This window comes from Rhinolophus ferrumequinum, chromosome 18 (assembly GCF_004115265.2).
Source record: "Rhinolophus ferrumequinum isolate MPI-CBG mRhiFer1 chromosome 18, mRhiFer1_v1.p, whole genome shotgun sequence".
In the NCBI taxonomy this organism is placed as follows: domain Eukaryota; kingdom Metazoa; phylum Chordata; class Mammalia; order Chiroptera; family Rhinolophidae; genus Rhinolophus; species Rhinolophus ferrumequinum.
In genome coordinates this window covers 9,631,235-9,652,704 of record NC_046301.1, presented here as the reverse complement: position 1 = coordinate 9,652,704, position 21,470 = coordinate 9,631,235, and positions in this window count along the sequence as shown.

Genomic DNA, 21,470 nt, shown 5'->3' with positions numbered 1-21,470 from the left:
AGAAAAGACTCTATGTCTGTAAAAATTACAAAGTTTATGACCGTTATACTTCTACAGAGCTTGCTCACATTTTATGTTCAATGCCAACTACAGAGAATAGAAGCAAATCTCACCACTAACTTCTCAGAATTCATCAAGGCACTGTCATTGCCTGCATTAAGATCCAAGCTCTTGAATGGGCTCAAAGGGCCCATGATGAAACGCCAAGTGCCTCCCTTTGTAGTCTCTCGGCGTATGCAGCTTACTAGGCTCCAGAAATAATGACTTTCTTAATATGTGTCCTTTCCCTTCTGCCTGTCAAAATTTTCTTTTTAGAAGTATCCTAGAGCCCTGGAGCCAGATTGTATGGCTGGAAATCTGATTTCACCACTCCTAGTAGTGGAACATCTAAACATTTACATGAACATCCCAGGTCTCAACTGCCCCGTCTGTAAAATGGGTTCTCACACGATGGTTGTGGGGATTAAATGAGATAATACATGTAGTTACAACCTTACCTACCCACAGAAGGAAGCATTTTATATGTCATGATTGTTTTGTTACTTTAGAAGGTAATCAAAAATATGTCCTGAATGAATGAACAGCATTACTTGTTAAAGAGAAGGAGTGGCATAGTGGTTTCAGACGCTGACAAACCTGGATTTGAATCCTACTTTCATTTCCCTTTCTGTCTTTCTCTGTGTCACACACACACACACACACACACACACACACACACACACACATACACACAGAGGAAACATAAAGCACAGACATCAAAAGCCATTTAGAGTAAGAGGTAGGCATCCTTTTCTTAACTCTTAAGACTTTAAACATGTGGAGAAAAGAAAGAGGAGGTCATGTAACAAAAAGTTATATTATGTTCTGTCTCCTCAGTGTAAGGCGGCATGGGATGTGTAACACATTTGGAAACTCCCCACAAGTGTTTTCAATGAACATATTTGAGACTATAAAGCAGGAAGCGACTTTATTGACATTTAACATTTCTGTCACCTTCTCTGTTGTGCAGCCTTCCACTAATTGCCACGCCTTCTCCTGCTTCTGCTGCAGAGCTCGACAACACTTCGCATGTTGTATACATACACAAACCCTTCCTCCTCTCCTCCAATCCGTGCTCCAGCCCCTGGAATCTGACTTCTAGCCAACCTGTCCTCCAACTCTGGTATTGGTAAGTTCTCCAGTATCTCCCAACTCCTGAACCCAAAGGATTCACATACCCGACCCTTATCTTAAAAGATCTCTTAGATGGATTTCTGCTCCAACTTCTTGACTTCTCTCTTCTCATCACTCCCTTTAGGATTTCCCCAAACTACCCTACATTTTTCTTCCTTATCCATCGCTCCTTTCCTAACAACATCTAAATACTGCCCTCCTCAGAATTTGGCTTTGGCTGTCTGCTCTTCTCTCTCTCTATTCTCTCTCTAAGTAATCTCACCAGTCCTCAGGATGTGAAGGACCGTGTATATGCTGATGCCTTCCAAATGACAACTCTGATAGCTCTACCACAGATGTGGCAAATTTACTACGTCCAAAGTGAGCTCCAGGTTCCTCCCCCAGAAATGTGTTCCTCCTCTAGGCTGCCCTTCTGTAAAAATGGTACTTGCATCATTTGTTGCTCATGCCAGAAATCTAGAAGTCATTCTTGGTTCTTCAGCATTCCCTATACTTCCCCCACAACCCTACTCAATCATTCAACAATATTTATAAATGCTACCTCTAAAATATGTCTCTGATCTAATAATTTTCTCCACCTTCATTTCCACGATCATTCTGCTTCAAGACAAAATTGTATCTCACTAGGATTACAGAGGTAGCCTTCTTTTTTAATGTTTCTTTGAACAGCTTTATCAAGTATAACTGATAAACAAAAGGACTGGACATATTCAATGTTTATAGTTGGCTCTCTACACTCCTACGGCTGAACCCCTCCTATCCATTCTCCACACTACCGTCCCAGTGATCTTAATACGAGCTCCTCCTAAAGTCATTTGAAGGTCACCAGGAATTCTCTTACTCATGTTTTCTCTACTCTGAGGAAGTAACTATAACTTTTTTTATTTCGATTTTTCTTCTTGAAATATTTACATCATTTCTAAACATTCATAAAATATTCTCAGTTTTCTTTGGAGGTCATTAACATACTGATTGAATTAGCAGTAGTTTTTCAAATTAAGCTTTCCAAAAGAGCTTTTGATTTGGATTTAATAAGACCACTATTATTTTACTATCTAAAAATAAAATCCAATTATGGTTGCTAAGATATAATAAGGCATTTCATTTATTTACATTGGATGAGTTAACATAAAGGATATATAATGACATATTTGTTTTCCTCTAGTAAGTTCTAAATAACTTTTTAATATTTAAGTGAAGGACACATTTAGAAATAAATATTCTTGCAATGAATTCTTACTGAGAGATGTTATTTCTCCTGTTTTGAACACTCTTCATATTTTGGCTTATAGATAATTAACATTTGTAAAAAAATATATACCAAGTTAACTAAGAGTAGCATTTGTCCCTCATTATTTTGTTAAAAAAGATAGAGGCAGTTATTTTGGTTTCTGATCGTACCTGACTCTATATATGTGTTGCTTATGAAAAGAAGAACAAGGGCGCTCTGTCTGTGCAGCATATTGTTATGGGTGCCTAAGTCTATGTCTCAAGCACACATACACCTCAATAGAAAACATAAATGATTAAGTCAAGGGGGAAAATCAAACATTCAAGTTATTTGACATTTCATGGGAAAAATTTGCAACTTTAGTCTTTGACTGAATTTTACTGTTTGATACAAGAATTGTGTTTGGTAGACACTTTGGAATGAATGTAGTGACCTGAGGCAATATAAAGAATTTTTTTTTACTTCTGCCCAATCACTGAAAATGTAATCTAATCAATGCTTGCTTTGTATCACATATACACATGATCCTTGTCACATGTTTACAAAGGAAAGTGTAAATGACCCAAATACTTTCAAACAAATGACATTTGCATATTTTTGATCTGACTTATCTGTGTTCATCACTCATATTTACTGAATTCATCAAGTATTTGCCCAGTTCTCCTGTTCTCTGTACACATAGTAATAAGTAAGAAAGTAAGTATAACTAATAATGGTTGGTCAGGACTCACTGGTTTGTCATGTTAGCTTAAGCGTCATAGTGTGACCAGGTCCCTGGTGGGAGTGAAGTGAGAGCTGGTCAACACGGCGGCATTTTCTGAATTTAGTGTGGCTTTGAGGGAAAGAAGCTGAAAATTTACTTTTTAATAGGATCAGCAGGAAATCAAGGATGGAATGACATAATTTATCATCGAAAGCAAGACATTTCTGAAAGTGAAAGAGGATTGTTAGCAATTATGTCAAGACAACAGAAATAAAGCGATACCGTCCCACACAAAACAAGATGTAAGGTCACCCGAAGATAGTTTCCCGGTAAGGAAATAGAAAGCCGAGATGAGGATAAGAATAAGTTCCAGGAGGAATGACTATTTCTCAATTGCTGTCAGGTAACAGAGACCTAAATGATTGTTTCTAGTGATAAATGCGACAGGAGATGCCATTCTGTGATAAGGCTGCCAGATAAAATACAGGACTCCAGTTAATTTGAATTTCAGATAAACAACAAATAATTTCTCAGAATATCTCAAACAATATTTGGGACATAGTTTATAATTTAAAAATTTCTCATTATCGGAAATTCAAATTCAACTGCGAACCCCGTATTTTTATTTGCTACATTTGACAACCTTATCAGGACCCCAAGGTCTGTTTCTAGATAATTTTCTGGGCTTGCAGAGACCACCAAGTAGGGACTGTGGACTTCCAAACTCAAGATTCCTTGCAAGATCTACAGTTTTTTGGGGGGTTTTTTGGTTACTGTTTTGTTTGTTTGTTTTTCTAAAACTGGTTGAATGATTTGACAAAATAGGAAGGCCCTTCTGAGATGCTTAGCACAAGGCTCAGTGTCTGGAAGCTGCTGGTCAAAATGTAGGTACAGTCATGCTTGGGGAATGACTGAGTGACGCTCCCTTTGCTGGTATCAGGATCCTAGAGGGAAACACAGCCTGTAAGCACACTGAATGCATAGAAGGAAACCTCAAGAGGAGGGGGCCGCCCAAAGAGCCAGTACAAACTAGGGTAATGTTCTGATGGGCCAGATGGGTCAGGATTGAGTCCTCAGGCTCATTCAAGCCATGAGAGCCCAGAAAGCAGGTCCTAAAATGGGAACAGAAACAAAGCTCAAAGCCAGAAGGCAGGACTGTGAAATAGAGTCAGGAAGTTTCAAGGTTTAAGAAAAAAATAGAGACGGGTTAGAAGTAACTAGGAGGAGAACAGGCAGGTCAAGGTGATACCCTCTATTGGGACTGGAATATCTATAACTTACTTATATCAATCACTGAATGCAAGAAGCATTCTTCTTTCTGAATGACCTTTATTTACTCCAACTAACATATTGTATTTTGTATAAGGAACGGGCAACTTTAATAGCAATAATAATGTCAATAGTAATAATACCAATAGTAGTAATAGCTAATTGATACTGAGCTCTTACTGTGCACCAGAAATAAACTAAGATTTTCTTTGGATTAATTTCCTTAATTACCAAGTTCCTTCATCCCTCTGTCTTGATTTGATTCTATTTAGAAAGGGGACAATAGTAGGGATTCCCTTACAGTGTTGTACAAATGAAATATGTATAAAAAGTTTAGCATCATACAGACCTGGTAGACAATACGTAGGCAATAAACAGCAAATGTTACAATTTAGGAAAGGCTTAGTATTGAAAGATGGAAAGGAAACAAAATTTTCTGTTCCTGTAGTTTTTGCATTGATTAATTTTCCTCATAGTTTTCTATTCCAATATGGTATCAAATCTGAATTATGTGTCCCCAAAGAGTTCTTCATATCCATCCGCCATCTATACCCTCTGATCCATGCTCAGTGGAAATCCCTAGCTACCACCACATTGGGAGATAGAGTACGTTGGGCTAGGTCCTGGCCTGGCCAGACTCCATACCTGGGCCCCTCCCCCGCCCCGCTCTTCCAGTCCTGCCCCCGCCCTTCATTTATATGGTGAATTTGAAGGCTAAAAATTAAAGTGGGGTTGACAGTAACAGAGAACTCCTCAGCCTGAACAAGCTGCCCTGATTCAGAACATACATCCTAGTGAATCCAATGGCGCTAGAAGTATTCTTGGTATGTGACAATGTTATGTAGAGAGTCTGCAGTAAATAAAAATGTTTCCTGTGGACAGAACTGCAAATCAGACACTTAGAAATTCATTGTAAACACAAAGAGAAAGATAGTGGGGGTATAACTATCCACTGAATCCTGGGCAGTGGTGAATGGCTTGGCCAGTTAATCAGGAGTTTGACCAAAATAAGGATGAAAAGCATGGGGAAAGAGTCTTAGGAATAATATATATGATGGAAATGGGCACAGAACATGCAGATCTGTATATCTCATGTTAATGCTATAGAGAAAACCTCCACCTCAAAGGAAGCTCTCCCCACATGATGCTCTCTCCTATGATATTCTCTCAGGCACTCTAGTGCCTGAATAATGACCTATTGTCAGCAGGACCATGATGACAAGGATGGAGCGATGCAGGGGTCCAACAGTGTGGGCTCCTCCTCACAAAGCCTTTTCTGAGTATTGCTACTGTCCAACTTTCCAATAGGAAAAATTAAACCAAGCCCTTCGTATGGCACCATTTGGGGGAGAATCTACTGAATCAGCTGTTGATTTCATTGGGTCTCTTCCACTTTGGAGCAAACAGTGATACGACTTTACTGGAATCAACATAAATTTTGGAGATGGGTTTACGTGCCCTGCCCACAGAGACAGGCATGTTAAATCTGAAGGTAAAGGAAGGTAGGCCAGATATTCTACTTTACCTTTGACCTATAAAAAAGGCTTTTACAATCAAGACAAAAAAAAATAGACAAAAAAAACACTCAGCCATTCATAATACTCAGGACTGAGGAGTTATAATATGCTTCCTGCACAAAGAAATTTCTCAGATTAACAAAAACAGAATACAAAAAATGCCAGAGAAAAACCGCTGATTAACCTTAGCCAAGGTGCTACTAAGACAAAGCCTAGGATGGAACTAGTATTCCAGCCTCTTCATGAACTAACAGCCGTAAGAGGAGCTGGTCCTGATCCTGGATGTCTGAGTGCTGGGAGGAAGGACTGGAGAGCACACAGAGATGTATGGTGTAAAATGAGATATCTTCTTATATTTTTTCAAGAGGCATCTGTTTCATGAAATAAAGTCTGGGTATTTATGAAGCAGGGTCTGGATCAGATTACGTATCAGTCAGGATCCCCACAGTAAAGGTACGGTACACCCACAGAGGGTAATTCAAAAAGGATTTAATAAAGGATTCATTGACAAAAGGATGGGCATGGTTTAAGGAAACATGAAGGGATCCTGCAATACCGCTATCCTCTCACCACCATTAGGGCCCAGGAGAAAAAGTGAAGGGACAGTTACTAGACACCAGAATGAGAAAATCTGTGGTGACGTCCACCTTGAGAAGAACTGTAACCTTTAACTTTTGCTGTGACAATCAGATATACCAGTATGAATATATCTGAAATTTTTGTACATAAAAATAAGGTCATTTATGTACAAAGAAGCTCAAATTGTTATTATTAAATGCATAAAATAGTCAAAATATCAACTTTTTGTTTTTTGTGGCTTTCTGACACATTTTGAAAAAAAGACCTTGAAGTCAATTAATGCAGTGAAAGTTAAGACATGTAACCAGGACACTAGGCAGAGAGAGAGCAAGGAGAGTAAAATCATAGCCTCCCTTTCTTCCTCCCCTCCTATCTTCTGCAGGACAATCCACTGGCTTAATCTAATCAAGATCAGAGGGCAATAGAGCCCTTCAATGAACTACATATAAGTCACCCTTCCAGGGCTGTAATCCAGCTGAGAAAGGTAGAAAGCAGATTTGCAAGAGCAAACGGAAGATATTCATTCAGCATAGGCTGAATTTCACAGCACTGTACATTTCTTTGAGTTAGTCTAGTTCTCCCAGGATAAAATTTCTCCCTAAGTACGGATAGAAAGTATCTAAAAATTCCCATTGTGTGGAATAAAATACATAAAAATGGAGTACTCCTAAATGTACATTGTTAGGTGAAAGCAACTAGTCTGTAAAGGCCAGCTACTATAACTGGACAATTAAGTAAACAGATGACAGAAAGTAGGAGTCAAAATGAACACACCTAAATATTAATCTCATCCAAAACCACCCTCACAAAAATAGCTAGAATAATGTTCGACCACGTAACTGGGCACTGGGGCTAGCCAAGTTAACATGTAACCTCAACCATCACACCCTCTTAATTGACTTAAACAGAGCAAGACTGCCCTTCTTCTTCTCTCCAAAATAAGAGATAAAAATCCAATGCACTTCCTCTGGGTCTATGTCACACTACCAGTTATTGACATTCCTGTTCCAAGCAGTTCCTCCAGAATGTCAAGACTCCTCTTTAGGTAGGCTGGTTAAGGGTTACTGGGGATGACAGAGTTACAGGAAAGTCTGGAAAGCACTATAACTTTGGAAACAGGACTCTGACATCTTTAAAATGCAGGTGCACCTATCTTCTTCAACTTTAGGAATCAGCTGATACTCCTGTATAAAAGAAGTCCTATTGAACATGCTGGCAACTGTAACACAGTATGTTAAACACGATGATAAAGGAGGGAAAGATGTATTAGGGGTATTTAGAAAGGTTTCTAAGCCAGACTGGAGAGCTTGGGTAAAGCTTAGCCCATTTAGACTAAGCTAGGCTCAGCCAAAGACACGGAAATTCCAAGATGCAGACGTGGTTGTGCATCCTGACCAATGGAGGACGCCTTTCTTCCTGAGCATCGTTACGATGACAGAGCCCCTGAAGCCACGTCTTTGGAGTTACTTGGTGTTGATTTCTTAGCTGTACCTCCAAGGACACAATGGGTCCTCAGATTGTTTTTCTCTAACTGCTAAAAATATTCGAAAGTCATTAAAAGAAAAAAAAACTAAACTAAGCCTGCACTAGTACATATAAAATCATGTCTTCATTTTTCTATTTTCTTAGAAAATTACAACCTAAATAGGTCGCTCTCCACCCAAATCTATAATATACCTTTATTCTATTACATTTATGTGTATTACATTTATTTTGTTATAATATACAGTACTACCATCCCTCTCAATGTTTGTGCTTTATTTCTACACACACACACCCCCCCACACACACACACACACACAGAGATTGTGAATATATCTTGTACTACTTCTGCCCACCTATGGTGTGGTAACTATGGTTTGCTGGAAAAAAATGTGAATTGCTAATTGGAATGACCAAAAATTCATTCATTCATTCATTCATTCATTCATTCATTCATTTATTCATTCATTCTAAAAATACCGAGTGAGTGCCCTGAGGTGTCCTAGCTTCTGTGCTTAGAGTGGTAGATGCTCCCATGTGCAAACAGAATGCCTGCCTTGACGAGCTCCCAGTATAAGGGAGGGACGGACAAGGAGATGGGCAACGTGAGTAGTGTAAATAGAGCCAAGATGGAAGTTGAGCACAAGGCACTAAACGAGCACTTCAGTTTTCATTTCTACTATAGGTCGTGTGGATCAAGAGCTTTTACTCTTCACAGTTTAAGTAATGCTGCCATTACTTTCTCCATAACTGTCCCAAAGTCAATTTGATTTTCAAGTGTATAAATGCAACTGTCTAAATATAGTGTGTCAAATAGTTTCATTTCTCATTGGTATTCTTCCTAATGGCAATAGAGAGAAGAGAACAACCTGACCTTTCTCACAAAGTCTAAAGCATCTGCTATAATCCTCTAGAAAAATAAGAGCAAAGAACAGAAAATAGTGTGGATGGCAGACTAACATATAAATAAACTGTTTATACATGTTCTCAAAGTAGACTTGTTCAAATAGTTCAAAATTGTTTCTAAAGGATTATCTAGCCACAAACCTGGCAAAACAAGAGTGGTATAAATCAAACACTTTTGCAAGATTTTTTTTAATTAATACTTGTTTCTGTGAGCTGTCAATTAGCGAGCTCAAGGACTAAAAGTAAGTCAAATTAAAAACAAAACAAAACAATAGAATCCCTATTAGGTCTTAGTTTAATAAAATAACTTTAATAAAAGTGTCCATTTTGGCCTTTTACAAAGACATTGTCACTTAAAATTGAAATTTCCTAATTTTTAGCTTTATTTCTCAGTATGACTTTGAGGAATGCGTTTTAAAAATCATACTCTTTGATTTTAATGCAGCACCAAAGATCCAAATGAAATTTAAAACAACTTAGGAAAACTCAGGCTGTTTTGGCACTTGGTTGGCCTCCATTTCTGGTTTTACTGGGCAGAAGAAAGGGACGTAAAAAAAATTTTTTAATTTACTGGTGTGTGTGAAGACTACCCAGAAATGGGTCAGTCATATGCTTAATTGCATAAACAGACACTTACATATTCAAATTTTAAATTCAGAGAAAAATATTTTCCTTCTTAAAACATCTTTCCCCATTAGACCTGTTGTTTTGCCCTTGCTTTGTATTTGCTTATCATTCTTTTAACATAAAGCACAATCCCAAAGGAGCAGAGCACTCAAGATTGGGAACACAGGAAGTGGACAGACCTCTGATATGGAGGTGTCAGAGAGGTGAGCTGTGGGTAGGAGGGAGCAGCATGAGGCACGTGAGACACCTGGGGAAGAAAGGCAAAAGCCCTTCGAAATAGAAGTAACATGGTCTACATCGTGATTTGTCTGAGGCTGGCTCCAACAGGAAGAATACCTATGCATCCAAGAAAGGACCACCTGATACGTCATTAAGCAAGTGAGCTCTGGAGTGGGATTCCTGCATTCAAATCTAAGCTGTATGACCTGTGACTAGTTCTTAGCCAATCTGTGCCTCATTTTTTGTCACCTGTTAAAGGGAAAATTCTACTATCCATCTCATAGTATTTAAGATGACTAAAGGTTTTCACACAAGTAAAGTGCTTAGAAGAGTGCCTTGCACACAATTAAACATTCAATAGTTAATAGTTACACTAATGCTACCAGAATCTGAGAAACCAGCATATTTATTGATCTTAGAGGTTAGGTCAGGTTAGACAACTGTGTTTCACCTCATTACTTTGGAGACCTAAAAACAAGGTTTAGAAGTGGTAAATGACTTGTTCAAAGTCCCACAAGTGGTAAGTAGAAACAGGCAAGACTGAGGTGAGGATGGTTTTCTGTCTAATCAGGACTATAGATCCAACAAAACACAAGAGCCTTCCAGATATGTACTACTAGGAAAGGAGAATTATTATCCACTAGAGCAGTAACTTAGTAAACAAAAATATCTGATTTAAAAAACTACTCAAATCACAGATCCAAGATGGCAGAGTAGATATATACTCTGCCTGCTTCCTTCCATGAACATACTAAAATTACAACTAAATTATAGAACAATCAACCTAGAGAACAATCCGAAGTCTGGCTGAACAGCAGTTTTATAACTAAGGATATAAAGAACAAGCCACATTGAGACTGGTAGGAGCAGCAGAGATGCAGAACAGGCTGGCCCCAGACCTCCATGTGGCTGCTGAGAATCGGAAGGGAGTTTCCCTCCAGAGGAGTGAGGGACCCCAGCCCCACATCAGGCTCCCCATCCCAGAGTACTGGTGTGGGGAAGAGGAGCCTCACAACATCTGGCTGGGGAAAACAGTGGGGAGTCCCACCGTCTGAGTGGGACAGAAGGCTGAGAGAAACCCAGATGTCCCCTTACATGGGCTGCTCACCAACTCACTTGCTCGCAGGCATTCACCTTGGGCTCCAGTGGAGGGATGGTGACTCAGGGGGCGTCAGAGGCATATTTGGGGGTGGGGGGACAGACTGAGGTATGTGGCTTCAAGGGAAGGGCTGGAGGATAGTCACCATTTTTCCTGTGTGGGATCCTTCTCCCATGTAGCTGGCAGGTGAGTGCCATCTTTCCTGTGTTGAGCCCACCCCCGCACACCAAATCTGAATCTGACTGGCCTAGTTACCTTCACTGCTCTGCCCTGCTGACTCATTGGAAACCTGTCCTACCCAACTCCCCCAGGGCCAGAGGCACTTTCTCCACAAGCAGCCAGCCCCTTTGCATTGCACTCTTTCTTGGAAAACTATCTGAGTCCACAGGAACTAGGTGGGTGGTGACTGGCATCTGTGTGCTCTGAGACGTTTGCTGAGTAGCTCCAGGGGGCATATGAAAAAAGTGGAAAGGATTAGGAAGCACAAATTGGTTATTAAAAGAGTAGTTATGGGGATGTAGGGTTAGCGGAAGGAATATAGTCAATCACATTGTAATAAACTCTATATGGTGTCAGATGGGTGCTAGATTTGTTGGGATGATAGATGAGAGGGGGTTGGAGGGCACTGTGGAAAAGGTGAAGGGATTAAGAAATCAAGCTGGTAGTTACAAAATAGTCATGGGGATGTAAAGTAAAGCATAGGGAATATAGTCAATATAGTCAATATAGAGTGCCAGGGGGGTACTACACTAGTCAGCAGGTCACTTCTTTTTTTGAGGGAAAGGGACTGGATTTACAGGTGTGTTTTTTTTAATTTATTGGGGTGACAATGGTTAGTAAAATTACATAGGTTTCAAGTGTACATTCCTATAATACATTATCTATATACCACATTGTGTACTCACCACCCAGAGTCAGTTCTCCTTCCATCACCATATATTGGAGATCACTTCTTAAATTTATAAATGTCTAACCACTATTCTCTACCCCTAAATTAATGTAAAATAATATTGAATTTCAACTGTAATTGAAAATTTTAAAAAGGAGGGAAAGGAAAAGGGGCATAAGAGGTCCAAATTTCTAGGTATAAAACAAGTCATGGGGATGTAATATAAAGCACAGGAAATATAGTCAATAATATTGTGATAGAATGATACAGTGTCAGATGGTTGCTGAACTTATCATGGCGACGACTTCTTTAAGTACATAATTAGTGTATACCCCTGAAACTAATATAATACTGTATGTTAACTATATTTTTAATAATATTTTTTAAATATAAAAATACAAAGCTATTCAAAGGAACTGTGATCCTAACTTAAGGAAAGTGCAAAAATATAGATAAATCTCTGGAGCTGTAGAAATTGTCCATACTCACCGATTTTATGCTAAAAACAGAAGAAAGAGGCCTGAGAAGAACTGATACAACAGCCTAATACAGTAGTTTAAAAATATACATAATTTTGAGACATTATAATGAGCCCTTTGGAATCACAGAGAAAAGCTCTATGGTATTCCTTCAATATTAAAAATAAATAAATAAATAAGCTTGAAGGTTAGGTAACATTTTCTAGGCTACAGCATGTTCTGTCTCTTCCCAAATCATCAGAGACCCATAATCTACTGGCATATAACACACACCTTCATTTGGTCCATAAGACACATACGAATATCTTGATTTTGGAGCACTCTGGCCAAATGTCTGCAAAGTAAAAATATCCCAAATACTTCAAATTATAACTAAATGGCATTAGTCTCTTTTTTCATACTGAGACTTAACTTGAAAATATAGCCCAATTTTTGCTTCTATCTTCTTCACGCTCCCCATGCAGTCATATCATTTGCACAATTATAGATAGAGTCAGATTGTGTCAGCAATTTCCTTTATGCAACCAGCATCGCAAATGTTTATAAAACTAGTTTTTGTGAGGGAAAAGTATGCTTTAAGCTGAAACACAGCAAGTAAAAATTCCATCACTTGAGAGCAATTTCTTTTAATCTACCTTGCAAAAATGTGATGTGAATATATAAAAAGATACTAGCTAATTTAAGGCATATGACAAGGTAGTATAGAAAATGAGAAAAAAGGGATGGGTGAAACAGAAATGGACTCCAGAGAACAAATTTCTTTGAGATATGGGTCTTAATGGTGTATATTAAAAGAAATAATAATGTACACATAATATTTGGGCACATTGAATTTAATGGCATATGCACAAGAAGGGTGAACATAACATTTTGGGTCCACAGACACAGAAGAGCCTGTAGCAAAATTTCCTTTAATAAGCAGACAAATAATTGAGGCCAACAAAAGAAATGTTAAAAATCTGACCACATGGCTTAATGTCTCTTCACAAGCTTTCACCACATGCAGAGAAATACCTAAAAAATATCTCTACACTACACACATTTCTTACCACTGCATATATTACCACTCCACATATCCGTTCAGAAAAGCATGTAAAAATGCATTTGTACATTCCCAATTATTTTAAGCACCATCTGAAAAATCCATGAGAATTAATTTTTCAACATTGACTGTATTTAAGTGTAGGAAAGAAGGGAAATATTATCACTACAGATTTCTGAGAATTCTGAAACTGAGAGTACAAATAGTTCAAAAAATATTAGGAAAATGGCCAGAGATTCTAAATGAAAAGATATTTTGAGAAGTTCAAGAGACTGCAAAACAAGGTTTCAGTTAAGTAAGAACATGTTAGCTCAACTATGAAGAAAAGCCACTAAATCTTTACAGGTTGCCCTTCTTCAGTACAATCAGATATTTAAATAATATACAAAAGGAAGTAAGGCATAACTAAGATAGAAACACAGTCGTGCTGGTTAGACTATGTGGTAGGGAGAAGAATGGTCTCCAAAGATTTCCACACCCTAATCTCTGGAGCCTATGATAATGTAAAATTTACATGGCAAAAGGAATTTGCAGATAGGATTAAACTGAGATGGAGATATCCTGAATTATCAAGGTGGACACAATCTGATCACACAAAGCCCCAATCTGGACACAAAGCCCAAATCTAATTACACAGATTATGACAAAAACTATTTACAGAGAGACAATAAGTCATAGGATAAAGAAGTAAGGTTATTTTGTTAACAGTAATAGTTCTGTCACTACTTGTTATGTTATCTTGGGAATGTTATATCCTTAGAGGTGTAAATCTTTTCCCTGCTGTGGTCACAGTGTGAAGTGACTACAAAAGTAAAGTCAAAGAAATGTGATGTGACTAGTACTCAGTCTGTCACTGTTGGCTTTGAAGATGAAGTAAGGGAGCCAAACAATGTAGGTGGCCTCAAGAAGCTGGGAAAAAAAAAAAAAAAAAAAAAAAGCAAGGATTCTCCCTGAGAACCGCCAAAATGAATGCAGACCTGCATACACCTTGATCTAAGCCCAGTGAGGTGATTGTTGGACTTCTAAACTACAGAACTATAAGATAATAAGCTGGTCGTATTTTAAATTTGTGGTCATTTGTTACAGCAGCAATAAAAAACGGATATGATTATAGCCAAATGAGTTTAGGGTTAAGGAAAATTCTTAGGAGAAAAAAGATAATTTAAATTGTGTTCTGAGAATGAAAAAAAAAAACAAAAGGAAAAAGTAATGACAAAATGAGGAAATGACAAAAAAGGAGGACAGGGCGAGGCAGAGGAGAAATGACAGAAAAAGCAGAATTAACTGAGGAAATGTAGGTTAAACTGGTTGGTACAAGGCAAAGTACTAGACTAATACTAAACTATACATCCATAGAGTTGGAATTCTTAGAGATCTGGAACTAAGTCTCATTTGTCTAAATAACAACAATCCTGAACACAAACTGAGTAGACACTCAGTTTTTATTAAGCAATGTTCATCTTGCATTATGCTCCTGAAACCGCCAGCAGACAGAATAAGCTCAGAGCAGAAGTCATTTTCAAAATGTTGTCCAAGGGACTTTTAGTCAAAGAGTCTATACTTTCTAGCCTGGGTGATTTCTTGGCAGGATATTTAGAGGTTATTCTCATAAAGACCATAAAAATTTGAATAGTCAGAGATTGGGAAAGGAGCTAGATGATTAAAGATGGATAAAATTAGTTCTGACTGTAAAACAAAAAGTGAAGAAGGCGATTTACACATTATAAACTATGAGGTTAAGGTTAATAGGAATGATTCTCAAGATGACAATTAAAAATATTTTTGATAGCTAAAAAAATGTAGCATTTAATTATAAAACGCTGACTTAGATTCCATAAGAATAGACTTACTGATTTATTTTGTTTTATTTTTTTGGTAAGGTTGCCATTCTTAAAAATCAGAGAAATTCTTAAAATATAGTGCTTCTGGATTTTAAGAGATTTTTAACAAAGTTTCACAAAATATTCCTGGGAGCAAGATGGAGACATGGGGCTAGAGAATTCAACGTTTAGGTGGACTTCTTCAAAGACCATCGCAAATACTGGGAATTAAAGGGCACGTGCCTCTTGGAAGGAGATGTTTAAAAGCATGATCAGCATGCAACCCTCATTGACCGTGTCCTAAATAGTTCAACATTTTAGTAATATGCAAGATGAGCATATAGATGGAAAGTTGATGAAATAAAACCAGAAGGAAGAGCAAATCTAGACAAAGGCCAAAGCTAATTACACAAATTATGACAAACACTATTTACAGAGAGACAATAAGTCATAGGATAAAGAAGTAAGGTTATTTTGTTAACAGTGATAGTCTGTCACTACTTGTTATGTTATCTTGGGAATCTTACCTGAGCTTTCTTTATCCCAGTTCCTCCATCTGTAAAATAGAAATGAAAATAACTTCTACCATATTTAAAAAGATGGTCTATGTGAAAAAAAAAAAAATTTAAGCACTAAACATATATATTTTTATTATTAAATGCAAAATAATCTACAATAAAATAAAAACAATGGGAGCTTAGCATAAGGAATTCATTCATTTATTTATTTGTTTATTTATTTATTTTATTTTTATTATCTATATATAACATAAATATATATATATATGTGTGTGTGTGTGTCTTAGAAGCCATGCAAGAGAAAAAAATGCAAGAATTTTATGTAACTGTAACTTTAGTGAAATATAACAATTAGCTGTGTCTGCCAAAATAGATAATGTAATGTAAGCTTTGGTGATGGATAAAAAATGTTTGGGTCAAAGGGACTTTAAGTCAAAGATCTAAATGAGTCTATAGTTTCTATCCCAGGTGATTTCTAGGCTGGTTTGACTACACCTGGGGAACTTCACTCAGTGCCATACACTGAATTTTGAGAAAAAAAACAGACAAATTATGGTCAGGCATTCAGATGCAAGAGACCAGAGGATGAGGAGAAAAATAATATTATGAGAAATGCTAAAGCAATGAGGATATTCAGCTAAAAAAAGAGAAGAATCAGCCATCTTCATATAGTTGGATGGCTGTCATAAGATACTGGTTTTAGGATTCTCTAAGAAAAGAATGAGAACCAATGAGTAGAAGTAGGTAGAAGTAGTGGGTAGTTAGATTTCAGGTCAACATAAACTCGTGACAATAATAATAATAATAATAATAATAATAATAATGAAGAAGAGAAGTAGAAGGAGGAGGAGAAGACCAACGACAGCAACTAATGCTTATATAAAGCCTACTAAATGCTGAGCACTGTTGTACTATGTAATAAGCAGTTTAATCCCTATAACAATCCTGTAAAAAGGTACCAATATTGTCTGTCATTTACAGTTGAGGTATCTGATGCAGATGTAGTCATATGACCTCTTGTTCAAATAGATGAACAAAATGACCTTGAGGATTTTTCCTTTCATTCATTTAGCAGTACTTCCTGGGCAATTTTTATGAGCCCAGTTCTGTGCTGGGTAGCTGAGATTAGCAGCATAAACTCTGATTAAGTTCCGACTTTCATGTAGTTTATAGACAGGTGGAGTGTACAGGCATTAGCCAAATAATTTATTATAATTGTGATTGGTTCTACTAAGGAAAAGTATATGATAATATTAGAATATATCATGGGGGAAAAGGATATATCATGAAGAATTACTTTTTTTTTCTGAAATATCTAAGGCAATATTCTTGAAGAAAAGAATTTTAACCCGTGTTTTGCCATCTATTGAAAACATGTATATAGTCACCTCGATGTTCACTCCCTTAGCCCTTGGTATATCATCAAGGTCCACGAGACCTAGTTTTAGTTTTTGAACTGTTTTGATAAGAAATTCTAAGTATTTGATATTTCACGATACTTATTTTTTTTATTTTTTTATTAAAGGTCTTACAAAAAACAAAGAGAAACATTTATTTAATGGAATGAAATACATTCTACCTCACAATTAAAATATGGGTTCATTCAACCTTTCTTATAAATCTAAAATAGGTTTTATCTTGAAACAATTTGCAATTTCATCATTCTAAGCATTGTTGCATAAATTATCATTGATTATTTTCAGCAATGGTAAAAAAGATTAAAATAATAAGAAAACAGAAAAAAATGATGGAATTATCTGGAAGGATAATGAAATAGCAAAACAAATCCTCACTATTGTATCATCCTTCAATTTTTATACTGAGTCAACCCAAGTGTTATATCATTATCTTTTAAGAAAAGATTAGAGAAGACTGGAGATATGATCTTTGTTGTCTGCTTTTAGCTCTCATCGAACTCAGTTGAGAATGCAGAAATTTTATTTTCTTCTCATACTGGCAAGAGAAGAACATTGACGGAAGATGATGATTCACAATTATTTGATGACTCATAAGATGAATGTAAAGTGACTAATAACAGCTCTAGACTAGAACGATAATGATGAGACTAAGAGTGTAAGTGAAATCTCAGACTACGAGTCTTCATATGACGATATTGTACATAAATTTTCTCAAATTCAAAACTAATGAGTGAACAATATTTTTAAAGACAAAAGAAAAATAAATGTAGTGGTTTTCTTCACTTAGTCATTTAACGGAAAAGACTTAATCATGTAATACTTGGGGAACGAGAACTTGGACCATCTCATTTTGCCAATAGAACACATGACAATATCCTTTCATCTTTTATGGTCTTATGGTTCATAGGTGGACAAATGCTGAAGACGTGTGTACACAAAAGTAACTGGAAGAAAATGAATGATGTAAAATGAAAAAAATGGATTAACTATTATAATCTTTGCCCATGAATTTTAAAATGAAAACATTCTGCAATTAGTGACAAAGAAGATGGCCACCATCAAAATTTCAAAAGGTTCGAAAGTAGCACATTTTGGTGATGCAAGGGCAAGAAGAACGAGATATAATGGTAAACTGAGATCTACTGGAGATGCATTTTAAATCTGAAATCAGTATTTAGAAGGTAAATATGTTCCAGGTACATGTGTGGCAAGCGATAAGCATCAGTCTCATTCAGAGGGCAGTACCCACTTCAGGCTTAGACACATCCAAAAGCAAGTAAATAGGAATAAATATTTGGGTTTGCTGTGTTTAAATAGTTACTAAAATTTCACAAAAAGTTGTTTTCACTATTCCTTTATTCTTCCTTCTCTATTTGTTACATGAACTAAAAATGTAAACAGTACAAAGAATCCATTGGTCTCAGATCAGGTAAAATGGCGATAGTGCTGAAGCTTAGTGCTGACGACTGAGGGTCACAGGAAGGTCCCAGGCAGCAGGAACAGGGACTGTGATGGCTTCACAAAAGCATCTCTTCCCTTCAAAGCCTGATTCCAAGGTTGTGTGCTTTATACTCCTCTTTGTACTCTTCTTCTCAACCTGGCTTAATTTAAGATGTGTGTTGCACTCTCTATTCTCATAATGGTCCGTGAGGAAGTGGTATTGATTTCTCTTTCTAATTTCAAAGTAGGAATTATATTGGAAATTCAACTCGAAGAACCAAAACAGAGCATGTCAGCAGTCACAATTTAGATTGAAATTTTTCAGTAAGAAAATGCTGGACACTGAAAAAGTTCCACGTGGCTTAGGCTTGGATGGTACCGCTGCACAACAGCACAAACTTCCCCCACAAAACCGATTATATATTCAATTTCTAGGGCTCCCATAACCAAATACCACAAACTGGGTTGCTTAAAGCCACAGAAATTTATTCCATCACAGTTCTAGAGTCTGAAAGTCTGAAATGAAGTATAGGCCGGTAGACAGGCTGCTTCCTTTGGGGAGAGTCTGAGAGAGAATTCAGTCCATGCCTTCCTCCTTACTTCTGGTGGTTGCTGGCAGTCCTTTGTGTTGCTTGTCTTATGTATGCATCACTCTAATCCATCTCAGTCTTAGGTGGTCATTTTCCTCTTTGTGTGTGTCCAGTTTTCTGTGTCCACATATCCATTTTCTTATAGGGACCCCAGTCATACTGGAGTGAAGACCCATTCTGTTCCAGCATAACCTCATGTTAGCTGGATTACAACTGCAAAGACCCCGTTTCCAGATTTATATTCACGGGTTCCTGGTGAATGTGAATGTGGGGGTGGGGGGCCAACAATGCTATTCAACCTAATACATATTATTTTTATCAAAAATAACCCATTAATGCAAGAGATGTATAACCTCTTACAGAGAAATGTAAGGATTGCAAAGAGAACATTTGATAATTTACAAAGATAAAGAGTCCAATATTTGAATAAAGTGCTTTAAGCTAAATATTGATACAGTAAATAATATAGTTGAAAGATTGTTTTTAAGTCTTGGCTGAAGCTTCAAGTACCTTATAAGAAATCTAAAATAAACTAAATGTGAAATTTGAAATGTTTTTCTTTTTGCTATCTTTAAAAAAAATTTTTTTGGAGGGGGCAGATTATAACTCCTAACTTTAGATCTTAATCAGACTAGCAAACATCTAGTTCTTGCTTCATGCTGCATCTCAAAGAAGAGGCTGCTATGTTACTCATCTTGTGTTTGTTTTCCTTCTATAGGACTTACACGTCACTCTGGTGGGCAACATCAGATACTGTCAGATAATGCTGAAACACAAGACACTTAAGAGCTCAAGGATCCATTTGATCACATACATTTCTGGATCTCAGCATATTATTTTGTTCCCCAATGGCTTCCTTATCAAAATCTGGATTTCTTCATGTCAACTTACGTTTCTATTTCTGTTTTACCAGTGACCTTCTGTTTCCACACTGTGCAAGACTCTGTGGGGTAAATTGTCGAAATACTTCATGTGGAATAACACTCATGAATCCTGTTAACCGTAATGGGACTAAGGTGAGGGCTCCCCAGTCAACACTGGGATGCCACACTGCCCTGAACTGCCCCAAATTATTATCCAAAGCCTTTAAGTTAATGTCATTATCAGAAATGTACTAATGACAACTAATTTCATTTCATATTTTTCTCCTGGCAATTACTCAGTCTTTAGTGATACTGTATAAATTGGAAAAGAAGAAAACAGAAATCTCTTTCTCTGAGAGGAACACAAATTTGTTGGGGCTCGTGTGCTGAATGAACAGGCAGGAGGTGACACAGTCAATGGTGAGTGACGCATCACGTTCCCTGGAGCAACCTGTGTGGCATCTTGCAATCTTTTGTGATGTCTCGTATGGTTTCTGCTAAATTCCACTTCAGAATTATCCCACGCTGGGATGCATTAGGGCATGAGGCTTTTCATGTACAAAACCTTGGTGATCACCCTTTGCAGTCTGCTGGTAAGTAGAGAAGCTTGCTAGACTGAAACATATCCTGTTATCGGATTTTCAAAGGAAGCTCTTTGAATCTAAATGTGCACTGACTGACATCTCCGTTGTATGAGCTTCTTACGCCGATGAAAAGACTGCAGAAGTGGTACTGAGCAACAGACCATGACTAGGACGCTTCCCCCACTAAGTCTTCCAGCCAGAAGAAACCAACAGCAATTCACCTTCAAAAGAATGGATGGCTTGAGCCATGTCCTGGGAGGCAGATGGGTTCTTGGTCTTCTTCAAGAAGACAACGGTCCCAATGATGAGTTGGTAGTTCCCTTCTTTCTATTGTAATTACCACAAAATTCTTCCTACACAGTGTTAATGGCTGTTTCAACCAGCAGTATGTTTTATCAGAAAATAATTACATCAACTTATAAAATACAAAGAGAATTGTGCATAACTTAAGTGTACCATTTTCTAACTAAAAGAATGTAGACAAATAAGAATATCTACATCCTCCGATTAAGAATCTTATTCCATCATTTGGTCATTAGGATGACCACAGTGGATTGATTGCTAGCTGTTGCTACCACTTTTTGTTCTGAAACACAAAAAGTAGAGACAATTTCTGTATAATTCTGTTAAGTAAAAAGTAGATAGTTCTGTCAGCACTTGCCCCTATTCCACGACCCAAACACACACACCCATCAGCACACACACACATGCAAAGCAAAGGACTACTTTAGATAAGTTACATGTTTGAAGGAAAGAAAGAAAGATCTTTTCAAGATTCACTCAGCTTTCAAATATTAATGTTCTTGACCAATGAAACAAAACTTGAGAAAATCTTAAATATTTAGCTAAAACAGGAAGAATGATATAGTAAAATGTACTATGTCCTGTTTCAGGTACTTGCATGTATGCACTCATTTAATCTTCAAAATAACCCTACAAAATTGGAACTATTCTTATCCCCCCCAATAACATATGCAGATTTTTTTCTTAAGAATATTGCACATATTTCCATGTGATTTGCT